Here is a 13,302-nt window from a genome sequence, read left to right as displayed (position 1 = left end):
ATTGATGTTTCTCTGTGGAATATACGATGCAAAAGGTGGAATTTTAGAGAGATTTTGACTAGCTGTAAGCAAGTACCTCCTAAGCAAGTCAAATTTGTTGAGTTTTTATTCTGCATGCTGAAAAGAAATTGCATTTTCTATGAATTTCTGAGTCTCTGTCTCTCAGACATGTAGATATGCTATGGGCGTCTATGAGTAGCCCTCCACATTCATTCTTGGTTTTGTCGTAAGTTAAACCCCTCATTTTAAAACCTGAATATTTCTGATGTAAGACTTTTGTTATAACACAAATACAATATCTTTAGTTAGTACATTGTTTTTAACAAAAAGGTGTGAAATTGATTACATACTTGTAAACCAAAAGTGGCATAAATTGAGGCTATTTGGGTCACACAAGTAACTCTTCTTTATCTGTCATTAAAACTAGTGTTATGTTTCTCAAGCATTTCAGTGGAAATTAGCAGCTAAAATGGGATAAATTTAATTTAATCATGCTGTTAGTCTCACTAGTGTTTTTGATAAGAAAACAAAAATAATTATTCCTAAAATTGAACATCCTGTATATAATCCCAAAATGTTCAAATTCAAAGATTTTGCTTGATTTTAACCCTAGCATTGTATTTACTGCTTTCACCTTTTTTTTTTTTTTTTTTTTTCTTTTTTTTCCCTCCATTATTTTCTGTCTTTCATATTTATTTAGGCAACAGCCAATCTTTAGATCAGCTTGGACTCAGTATATGCAAAGGGATTTTGCCACTTGAAACCCTGAACTTTATGTCTGGCTAATCATGTAGCATTTAGAACAGCAACTTATTCTATCTAAAATGCTGTAATTCTATGAAAGAGGCACTCTGGCTCTGCTACTGCCCATATGGAGAACTGTCTTGGCATCAACTGGGTGTCAAGGAGAGTGCAAACTGTGAGGAATTTCTTTGTCTGCCAGGTTTCCAGGTTTCTTTCTGAGACGTTATCAAACACATCAGCAATATTTCAGCCAAAAAAAATCCTTTTTTTTTTCTTTTTTTGTAAATTTAGACTGCTTCCAGAAGACATTTAGTCTGCTGAATCAATAGCTTCTAGCAGAAACATCTTACCAATCTTACTTGTTTGTTGCAGGTTTTAATCATGTAAATTTAGAGTTGACCTCAGCTTCCCTATATTAATCTGCAGTTTCTAGCTGTTTGGAAACATAGCATTTTATATAAAATTACAATTACACTTGCATACTTACGTACCCTAAATATATTTTCTTGCCATGTTAGAAATCTATTTAATAATTACTTCTTTCCACATATTTTTAAACCAAATTATTCTGCTTTTCAATAGTCTTGAGTTGACAAACTAACAAATTGTCAAACACAGGTTCATAACTAACAAATCAGGTCTACCTACCCTATAATCAGTGGAAACGTTGAAGGCAAATCTAAATAAAAAGCCTGAAAAAACCTGGAACTGAAATATTTGTTTTATGACAAAAACATCTAAAGAAGAGCAATGGGTGGTTTATGGTATTTTGTAAATATACCGCTTCTTATCTTGGGTTGTCTTGTTTGTAAAATGGGAAACCTAGTGATCTATCAAAGAACAGATCTCGTTCAACAAGCCTTTTTAAAAATTTGAGTAAAGGCTTGTCATTATCTGTCCCATAAAAACATCCTGGTGAACTTTTTGAAACTGCTTTGTCAAGGATACATCAGATACATTCAGGTTATCATCAGAATAATTCTAACTTTGAGCACAGAAATAACAGAAGCAAGTATAATCACATACAGTTTTTAACTCGTCAGACTTTAGAGATGCAGAAATCAAAACAGATTTTTCAATCCTGGTTATGAGTCCAAACCTCTTGAATACATATTGCAATGATGATTTTATTATCTAATTATAAATGCAGAAAATAAGGAAGATCACATTAATATCCATACGAAGCAGCACTTTCATCATAAAAAACTACCATTTCCAATTTTTTTTCATTTTAGGATATCCTCTAGCTTCAATCTGCATGCCTTCATAGCCAAACATTTAGGCCCATAAATCCAATTCACTGCTGTTTGCATCGTGTACTAATTACATTTCTGAATATTACCCCCAGGACAGATTTGCACAAACTGGCTCCTTTTTAGCAAACAGGAAAACCGAGCCAAAACAGTTTGACAGAAAACGACTTTCTTCCTTCAAGATACCACTGGATAACATAGGAAGGTCCTATGGACTGTTATACAGGGATCACTAAAAATATTTGTAAAAGTTTCTACCGATTTCAAACTCTAAAAACCTATACCAATTTGAAAAGAAAGAGGAAAAGACAAAGTCTACCTTTTAGTTCATTATTTAATTCATAATTTAATTCATAATTGCCTTTCTTCCATTGAAATACATTTCTATTCATGATTTACTGCTAAACTTTGGATTTGGGATGGTGTTTGTCTTGTAGATCGCCTGTGGGAATGAATGGAAGGTACAAAGACAGTAAGGGACGAAAGGCATGCATATGTTTTTGTTATTCAATGACAGTTCACTGCTGATGTATGTGAGGCAGACAGGCTGCTGGGATTAGATATTCAACAGTTGTAGGCAGTTTCTGCTGGGATTTTCATACACACTGTATGTCAAATCTGTTATTGTAATTTTGAAAACACCGCAGACAGATGATCTGCATCTTCAAAAGTTTTTAAAAAATCTGAAAATGAAGCATTTTATGGCAACTATAAAGGTGGACTGCTAAGTATATTTCTTGCTTAATGAAATTGGCACAAACCTCCTAGCCTAAGATAAACTGCCCATTTATTTTAAAATCCATAATAATTTTACTTAATAGAATTCTGGAATTGCCACTGTAAAAGCTTATCTTATTGTGCACTATTGGCCTCCACTTTGATACACTAGCAGCTTATTTTAAAGAATAAAGGTTTGGAGTGTTAGTGTTCATAAAGGCTGCAGCAGAAGGAAATATAAGCTTCAACAATTATTTTTAAAAGCAAGTAAAAGTAAGTTCTCAAAGGCTTTGGCTATTGATTTAATAAAAGCATATTATACTTTGCCTTACATAGATAAAACATGACAAACAATCAGAACATACATATAATTAGGGATCTTTTTCCACTTAGAACATTTTAAGTAGCACTGGGGTAAAAATCAGTGACAGCTTAAGATACATCACATTACATGAGATGAAAATTAACTTTTGGAATTATACAGAAAATCTCCATAGGGAAATTCATTCTTAACTAAAATTTTGTCAAGGTCTCAGCTAACAGAATATAATTTTAGGTCTCAGCTACCATCGTCTAGGCAACAGAGGTTGGTGGAGGCATAATAACCAACACTTAGATTATTTTCCCAGATCCTAGGGATACACTAATTTACATTTATGGTGTTGGTATTTGGCAATACAGTGGGTGCTGGTGCTGGGAAATATTCCCATGCTACGCGGTACACCCTGTTCCATCGTGCCGGGCCACATCACAGGCCAACATTGTCCTTCATCATCACAAAAAATGTTCCAATCACAACAGTAAACCACATCTTAAAGAAACAGAGAGACTGAAACTGATAAATGGAGAACTTAAACCTCTGAGGACAAGAAGGATCTGGGTTTGAGAAAGATAACCACCTAATGTCCATAATGTAAATTTCCAGCATTAAGGACTTTTAACAGCCTCACTTTGATGTAGCAGCACTCTAAGTAACCCTTGGAGACTGTAAAAATGTCAACCCTGGAAGTTTTCAATACCGGACTAGACAAATGATACTGCATCAGGTGGAAATTTGGGCTGCAAGTTCCTTCCAGCCAACATCTCTATGATTCTACAGGACGAATATACTTTTATGCATATTTCATGGTGTAAACTCCTGTCACTACTGAATTCAATGGCAAGTCTCTCAAGGATTATTCAAGACCAAGATTTCATTCTGAGGAAAAGAAAGTATTTTCTGTTAAAATAGATTTCTGGGGTATCTAAATGTATTTTAATATATATATATTATTTTCCTGGCTGTGAGCAGAAGTCTTTGTGTACAAACAGTTTATGCCTATGAAATAAAATAAACACCTAGCAAAACACCAAGGGATAAAAATATTTTTTATTATTCAATTTTATAATTCAATTTTCATTCCACCAAAGTGAGTTGTCTACTTAATCTTCCATTAATTTAATGCTGATAGTGGGCAAGTTAAATTCAAATACATGAGCATAAACCATTGCAGCCAACTGAAGCACAAAATCAGCTAGTGGATGGAGGTATCAGATTATCTCTGATTTTCTATGTTGCAATATATCTTCCTTCATTATTAAAAGGATATGACTATCCTTGTAGCTGATAAGGTGTTTTAATTGATTTTAGCATTTTCTCTTAGCATTCATTTCTGGCAGATTCACTCATTTTTTTCATTATACAAACTGATGTGAAATTAAACCATGCCCTGAGGAGAGAAAAAGCACAAATCAATAGTATTGACATTTCATGCAAAACTTGAAGCTAAGGCTGTTAATGGATTTTAAAATACGTTTAGCAAGGTTAGTCCAGAAAATATCCACAATATGAATGTTAAAATCAAAAGGCTGTAAAGGTTGTTGTGAACAGGGTACTTAGAGAATATTCTAATAATTTTTTCCTAAACAGATATTTGCTTTACTTTATTATAAAGTAAATGTACAGATGCTTTTGCTGACTTTCTGCCACATAGCCACAAACTCACAGATTTCAAGGCCAGACAGAAGACTCCTATATGACATAGCCATTACACAGTTTTATCCTAATACCTCTGCAATTTGCTGGTAGCCATCCTACCTGGTAGTCACATGGCCCAAGAAACCTATGGGTAACCTATGGTATGTATCAGGGGGAAATGCTGAGCACAGGGATGGGAAACATATAGTCTAATTGAAGCTGAGGTGGCCCACAACTTCACTTAGTACAACCTGTGGCCCATTTTTTGCTATGTAATAGGAAAATGAAGAAAATTATAGATGTGTGGCCCACCAAATGTGTTTGAAAGGCCCATCTGAGTAAGGGTAATTGAGACAGTAGAATAATACTTTGTCATCTCTCCTGAACAGACATGTTCCATGACTTACACTTGGCAGCTCCTTTTGCAATCTTTTGAACAGTATTCTCTGTTCCCTGCAGCAGAATTACTAAATAGTAGAAAATATCTGACTATGGAACTGGACTACAGAGCTGAAGAGAACAATCACATTATATGGCACAAAAACAATTTAGAAAATCAGTTGACTGCTGTATAGTAAGTATTTAAAGTGTGATTTAGCGGAGTAATTTAACCTCACAGAGGATTCCCTGACACAGATATCAACTACTTTTGTTCTAGCTCGAGCAGATTTCAGACTGTTCCTCAGTGCTGTGCTGATGTTGGCCAACAGTCAAACACCCGCACAGACACTCGCTCATTCTCTCTCCTGTGGGGAGAAATTGGGAGGTAGGAGAGAAGGCTTATGTGAAAGTTTAACAAGTCAAGTAGAAGCTGCATGCACAAGCAAAGAAGACTAATGAATTTATTCACTACTTTGCATGGGCAGGCAAATGTCCAGACACTTCCTGGCAAGCAGGGCCTCACAATGCCTAATAACTTAGAAAAACAAATGCCACAACCATAAATGTTCCCCTTTCCTTCTCCTTTCCCTAGATTTTACAGCAGAGCATGATATCGTGCCTTTGTTCAATTCAGCTCGGCTGTCTCAAGTGTGTCCACCCCCAGGCTCTTGCCCAACCCCAGCTCACTTGCTGGGAGCAGTGGCATAATGAGAAAAAGAAAAAACCTCCAGGCTGTGCCAGCACTGCTCAAGAGTAGCCAAGTCACCAGTGCATATTCAACACTTTCACCTACAAATCCGTATCACAGCACCACAACACTGCTGTGAAGCAAGCTAACTTAATTCCTGAGGCAGGATACCTATCCATATTAAAAGATGGCAGCAATTGCTCTCAGAAGGTCTTGGCAATCAACAACATAGACATGGAGAGGCTTCCAGATAGGAAAAATGGTGTGTCAGCTTGAGGAGGTGACACAGTAAAGTTCTGTCACCATGACAGCATCTGGCCAGTTGCCAGCAGAACACCAGCCCTTTGAAAGCATTGCAATACTGTTGTGTTTCTGCACATTGATAGGGCTTTTAAAATAGTTGAGAACTCTTATAAAGTCATATGCAGTTCTTCTACTGTTGCCAGGCTTCGAAGTCTGATCCTTGTCCTCACTTCAGCCTGAATTCAATGGCAAAGTGCTGCTGAGTTTAATATTTTCACTGTTTTACTATATTTACAACTTGATTTGCTCCATCTGTTTTGTTCTTGTCAAGCCAGTCATGTTATATGTCTTATAAATATTTATAAATGCAAGTTAATAAACTGAATCCATTTGGAAATAAAGTATGGAGTGGTGATATACAATGTTGCTTTTGTGTATGGATATCATTAAACTGAGGCCACATATTATATGTGCATAAGATCACAAGAAACAGGGAAAGGAATTGGCTGTCACATGCAACTTTATTCCATAATTCTGTTCATCTTCAAAAAGCTTACAATTTTTGCCTATTAAGAAGCAAATTTCTGTTTTGGCAAATACCTTCTTCAGCAAATTTGATAATTTTGGTGCCTTCTTATTTCACCATCAGTTTTACTAATGTGTGACTCCCACCCTTACGTTCCTGTGCCAACTTTATCCCTGACCTCAAGTTTAGCTCCCTGTTTCATATTTTTATCCCCAAATGGTTTGCAGTTGATATCCTTCATTCTCGTCCTGTATAAAGGTAATGGCTTAGTAGTGTCTTGAATCTTGTATTTGTGCAAGTCTTTTTAACCTTACCTAAATCTCCAGGAAACTTTGTACAGGCCCTTTTCACTTTCTGTATGCTTTCACTAAAATTATTTCTTTCTTCTTTTAGCTTCTGATGAATTATTAATTTCCTAGTACTTAACACAAAAATGAAGAAGCATGATAAAATGAATCTTTCCCAAAGTGCTATCAAGTATTGCAGAAAAACAATAATGAATGAATGACTTGTACAATAAATAGCATTATTGCCTTAGGCTTTATTACAGTAAGGAGACAAATAAAACAAATTTTTTAAATAGACTTTTTTTTTTTTTTTTTTTTTTTCATTGTGTATTTCTGATTTCTTTTAATTTTTTGTAAATGAGTCAATGGAAGGTAAATCATTAACTCCTGCCCTGCACTCTGGGAAGTCATTTCAACATGCCAACCTAATGAGGCCCACTTAGGCATGACCAAAATTCAGGAAAAAATAGATGTTATACTTCCATAAGCTGTTCTCTCTTGGTCTATATCCATCCTAGAGAACATCTGCTTCTGAAATTATTTCTCTGATATGGCAAAAATTAGGGAAAAAGAAAGAAAATTTTAAAGAGTGAAATATTATCATTCTTTAAGAAAAATACTGATTGCAATCTTGTGAGAATGTTGAAATGTCTTTCAGTTATTAAATATTATGTAAAGGAGATACAGAAGTCATGGGAAAAAGTCTGTCAGTCTTTTATGCTCATCATAAGTACCTGAGAAATTAATTTACTATAGCTGTGCTTTCAGGCATTAAGTACTTAATGACAATTATATTTCATAAATCATAAACAGATTTTAAGCTCCTCTTAACCTATATTTGTCATATTAGTAAATAAAAAAAAAATTAAGGTATGACTCTGAAGAACAACAGTCGGCTGGGAGGCCATACCTGCTGTGGGATTTTACACTGCTAAGTTGGCTATCTTTTGCTATAACCCAAGAGCATGAACCAAGGTGGATAAATACAATTACACACTTACTCTAGTGGATGAAAGAGCTGTGAACACAACATTATTTCACTGACCTTTTGTTTTACATCACCAGGAACCTTAATTCTTGCTATTTTGTTGTCACTTGCTACTTAAGATTTTCAGGCACTACAGAAAAATTAGGAAATACACTTGTGATTTTATACGGTTTTAAAATCTGGTAATTTTCACTTTTTCATTAAAATATAGGCAAAGTATTGATATTTACTGCAGAAAGTATGTCATCTAAAACTATTTTTGTTAAAACAACTTCTTCTTTTCTGAAAAACTCTAGTCAGCAGTATCAAGGCACCAGAAAGGAGAGATTCCAAAGATACGTTTGTGCAATTGAAAGCTTAAAAAGAGATTTGAGTTGATACCTCTTTGCAAATGTGTGGGGGCAGGAGTTAACAATTGAGTCAATTTTATTTCAGTCCTCATATAATTAATTTAACTTAATTTTATCCTACAAAGAAAGTTTTCTTCTTACTCCACTACAATTTTTAAGTATTTGTATCATATCAAAGTTCTCTGCGGGTCTATATTCTGGCGTCCATTGATTAAGTACTGTTTAATTTAGTTTTGAACAAAGAAAAATTAATTACAGCTGTTGCATTAGTTCTTTCATAGAGTCCTGGTACCTTGGGAAAAATGTAGAGATCTACTGAAATATCTCTCCTATGACTGGGAACAGCTCAATCCATTATTTTACACAAAATATTTCAGAATGTTATACACCTTTATTACTGCCAGAAATAATGAGGTTTCGTGAACTACACATGTATTAAATGATATATGTAACCAGGTGCAGTAAAAATAGCCACTTCCCAGTGCTAAACTAGTCAGCATGCACCACATTGTCACATTTTGCTGCACCACTGTGAAGAGTGACCTAGTTCTGTCTTTTTTTCCTGGTATCTTCTTTTTGTTATGAAATTAGAAATTATGAAGTTTTGTACTAACATAAATGACATTTTATCCACTCTGAGCTCTGTGATTATCAGAATGAAGTCTTCTGTAAAGTTTGAAAAAATTGGTAATTACATTTATTAAAAATCCTTGCTTTGCTGTGTAAGCTGTTCAGAATTTATGATGGGGAAGAAAAGTGAATACCTGCAAAAATTAAGACTTTGTTAATATTTAGTGCTTCTAATATTACCATTGATAAGATACCATCTTATCAAGCCACTCAAGGACTGAATGCAAGTTTTCCAACTACTGAGCTTGCACAAAAAGGACTTTTATCTGTCTAAGCCATTGGCCTTCACTTGGGAGGTGGGACTCTGACCTCATGCTGGATTACAGGCAGGGCAAACTGGATTTATAACATTTAGAGAAGGCCACTGCAGAATTATTTCAGTGCAGATGTGAATTCTTGCTTCTTACACAAACGAGCGTGTGGATTGTACCTGAACTTAGAGGCTATACTCAACTGTATGTAAAAGTAGGAAAAGTTTTTTCTAGGAAAAAGCAAGAATGGCACTGTAGCTAATTTGTTTCATCTTAGATCAGTATGAATTCCCTGAAATCTTATGTTATTGGAGGAAGTACAGTCTTGTCTGTAGTATTAAATTAATAAAAACAGAGTTGAACAGCTGTGCAACAGGTTTCATGGCCACTCCTTCTATCCCACACATCTGACACAGAGGGAAGAATCAGTATTTATCGGCTGTATTTCAATTATATGAACTGTTTTTGTTCGTGTGTTTTTTTTTTCCTTTTGTTTTTGTTTGTTTTTTTTTTTTAATTTACAGAAAAATGTCAGATTCATGAAATCATCTGAAGGAGAGATGGGGGAGAATCCTTTAATTCTTCAAAAAGTCATCTAAAATATTCTGCCACATTTTAAATCAGAACATAAAGCTGTAACTGCCATATAAACCATAGCTATGCATTTTATTTTTATGAATTACAAAGCAAATTCTTAGAGTAAATGACCAGGGTTTGATTAAAGGGGGGCAGGGGGAAAGGAAGAAAAGGAAGATATTTATTTAACAAATGAGAATACTGTAATTTCCTTTACCTAATATGAAACAGAAAAAGTGTTTACTAAATTCAGTAAACTCCTCAGATTACTAAAGTTTGCAGTAAAAAAAGAGTTAACATTCTGCTCTTGGCTTCAAAGTCAAAAGTGGGTTAAAATGGACTGAGAAAGTTTAGAACAGTCATTGCTTCATCCTGTTTGTTTGCACACTCAGGAAAATCTCATTATAAATGACACATTCAATTCCCTTTTGAAAGTTTATCTTTACATAGATGGAAATCAGCAGCATTATGTTTAACTTTTATAAATTCAAGTTAGTGGATTGAACAAGGTGAGCTTATAAACCAGCTTTTTGTCTTCTGTTCCTTATGAGCAAAGCACTGATAAATGCTGCTTCAGCAATACACAAATGATTTGGTTATCATTATTAGATTTTCTTTATGCTGAAAATATTAACTGAAATTTAAAATGCTGCAATAAGTAGATATAAAGTAGAAAGTTGTTTACTACCAACTATATGCAAATGATTTTCATTCAATTTTCTGAATTAATTTGGAAAATGTACTAAATAATTTGGAGAGATTTATTCTCTGAAGGATAATAAAGTATACTGCAATTCATTTTATATTAGTTTCTAATAATTTCAAAATAGATGGAAATTAATATTCTGGAATTAATTGGTTTTATCTCTTATTGCTACTTGAAATAACGCACTTCTGTTTTTCTTCTGAATCTAAAGGTTGCTAAGGAAACCACTTCTATTATATCTGTAAGTACTGCATAGAACTTAACTACATATAAGAAAAAATGGCAAATGTAATTACAACTACCTCCTATTCAGAAAGAATCTCTTTTAATGAGCAAGTGATCCTGTTTTAGTTTGTGTATTTTAATGTAATAAAAATGTTACATACCTTTCCAGGAGGATTTATACATAATTACTGTTTCAGGTACAAAAAGATGTCACAGCAAGAGTTCAATGCTGAGTTAAACAAAAGAAGGCTGGGTAGAGGTGTGGATGAGAAACTATCGGAGCATCCTGCTGATCCTGGATTTAAATACAGTCGAATACAGTCATTATTCCTCTTTGATCTGCCCTGCCCAAGCTGAAGTGCAGAACATCATGCAGTGCAACCAGGCCAAGAGGCACTGCCCTCTTGGAGAGAATTACAACTGTTCTGAACACTCAAAGCCATCCAAGTCTGTAACACAGAACGTAAAGTTACCATTGGGGGCATAGCCAAGTGATCGCTTGGATTAGTTCTTTGCTTTATGGAGAGACCCTATCTTTGGGAAACTACCCACTAAATAAAATGGACTTTGGACTAGACACTTGAGAAAATGATGTAATTTGACCTAAAGACAGCTGAATTTCAATAGGTTATATAATTTATATAGATTTAGAGCAGAAATAGAAGAGAGAAGGAACAGGGAGAAAACATAGTCTGCAAAAGGATTTCAAGTACCCACTGGATAAAAGACTAGATCAGTACAATTACAGTCAGGAATTTTTGTAACGAGAATATCAGCGATGTTTGCGAGCATCCTGCTGCCTGACAGCAAATAAAAGAGTTAATATAACTAACCTCTCGGTGTTTAGGTAGCTGGCCGTCCAGACCTTCAGGGCACTGCCCACCCCGACTGGCCATGGAGCCCCTCTGGCTCTCCCCGACCCTGCCAGGAGCCCATTCTGCCCGCCGGCTCTGTCGGTCCCTGCGCTAGCGGTGCTCGCAGCAGGGCCGCTCTCCAGCCAGGAGCCCATTCTGCCAGGAGCCCATTCTACCCGCCGGCTCTGTCGGTCCCTGCCCTAGCGGTGCTCGCAGCAGGGCCGCTCTCCAGCCAGGAGCCCATTCTGCCCGCCGGCTCTGTCGGTCCCTGCCCTAGCGGTGCTCGCAGCAGGGCCGCTCTCCAGCCAGGAGCCCATTCTGCCAGGAGCCCATTCTGCCCGCCGGCTCTGTCGGTCCCTGCCCTAGCGGTGCTCGCAGCAGGGCCGCTCTCCCGCTCCCACACCAGGAGCCCCCGAGGCAGGGCCCTGCACAGCCCCGCCGCCCGGCCTGGCCCGGCCCTCTCCCCAGGACAGCGCCCGACGCCGGGGCTGTGTCCGACCCGCCTTTTCCTCACCAGCTCTGATCCCCAACACAGCTGCTCTCAGTCCTTGGGAAATATTTTTTCCTGAGTTTTCATCCATTTCTGATTAACATTCTTATCTGAGTGTCTATGGTTAATAGCAGAGAGACTCGTCAGCTGTTAAACAGCAATAATGCCAGAAGCAAGCATTAGGTGGCACAAGATAACTGACCCAACCTCCACAACATTTTGGTTTATCTGCCCAAGTACGATGAAGTTTCAGAAAGGGCCTGTAAAGACACACGCCAACACAGAGCTTGAAGATGGGTTAGTCCCAGTTATTGTAAACAATTTTTTCTAGAATTCCAAGGAGTTGGAGGCAACTTTCTCTTTCTGAAGAATAGGGTTATAGCTGTAGTGTAGTTACAGAGAATTGCTTCTGTAGAGTTAATGTATCTGCTAAAGTGAATTTAATAAATTCAGATGGGCTGGAAGATGTAATTTGGGAGACACTACCTGAAGCTGTGACTCATTTCCCATTAATTTTGTAGTAGTCATGGGTTTCCTACCCATCTGGAAGATAAAATTTAGGATTATAGTTGGGTTTAAAATCCTGAGGACTAGGAGCTGTTATTTTGATATAAGTGGGCCAGGCATGTAAATAGGGAGTTGTTAGAGAGTAATAAAAAACATTAGATTCTCAGTTTTCAAGGAGTTCAGAGACTTTTTCCTATGCATGAGCCCAGTAATAGCTCAAGTGTTTTGTTTACATAGAATGCAGTTCATGTGGAAATTTTATTTTAAAACTGTTAAGATCAAAGAGGTAAATGGTGGACAAGAGCTGAGGAATTTCTTTTCTCAATACACAAATCCTGAGAACCCTGCCTATCAGATTGTGGCTGGAGTCAAAGCTTTCTTTCTCATTAAAACCTCAGAAAAGTAGGCTTATATTTTCAGAGAAATTCAGCAATGACTAAAAAACTGTGTCCAGAAGAAACTTCCTTTCAGTTTTCAGTGTTCTTGCTTACCTGAGATAGTAGGTATAGATTAGGGTAAGGGGTGGGTTCCAGATTGTTGTATTGAAATAAGTTCATACTTAAAATCCAAACAACACTTCTGTCAATTCATCAGAAATTTATCTTTAATTTTTAGAGAACCATTATTATCTTGCTTGTATGGCAAGCTATGAAAGCCCCTGTGGAAGCATAAAGACTGATGTGAAGGGTCTAGGAGCCTGTTTACTAATTGCTGAATATCAGTTCATTCTCTTCAAGCACATCAGGAACTGTCACCCCTCAGCTTCAGGTTTTTTAAATCCATTGTTAGTGCTGCTTCCCTGAGTGGAATGCTATAAAATGCTGTTGGCAAGGTTAGGGTTTGGATTACAACTGCAGGAAGACAGTCTCAGCCACACCCCAATGTGCTGCCTTCTCAGTATGAACAAGCAAACACGGAGGAAGTTATTG

Source organism: Hirundo rustica, chromosome 5 (assembly GCF_015227805.2).
Source record: "Hirundo rustica isolate bHirRus1 chromosome 5, bHirRus1.pri.v3, whole genome shotgun sequence".
Classification (NCBI taxonomy): Eukaryota; Metazoa; Chordata; class Aves; order Passeriformes; family Hirundinidae; genus Hirundo; species Hirundo rustica.
The sequence above is the reverse complement of the archived record's forward strand: the minus strand, read 5'-3'. Positions refer to the sequence as shown.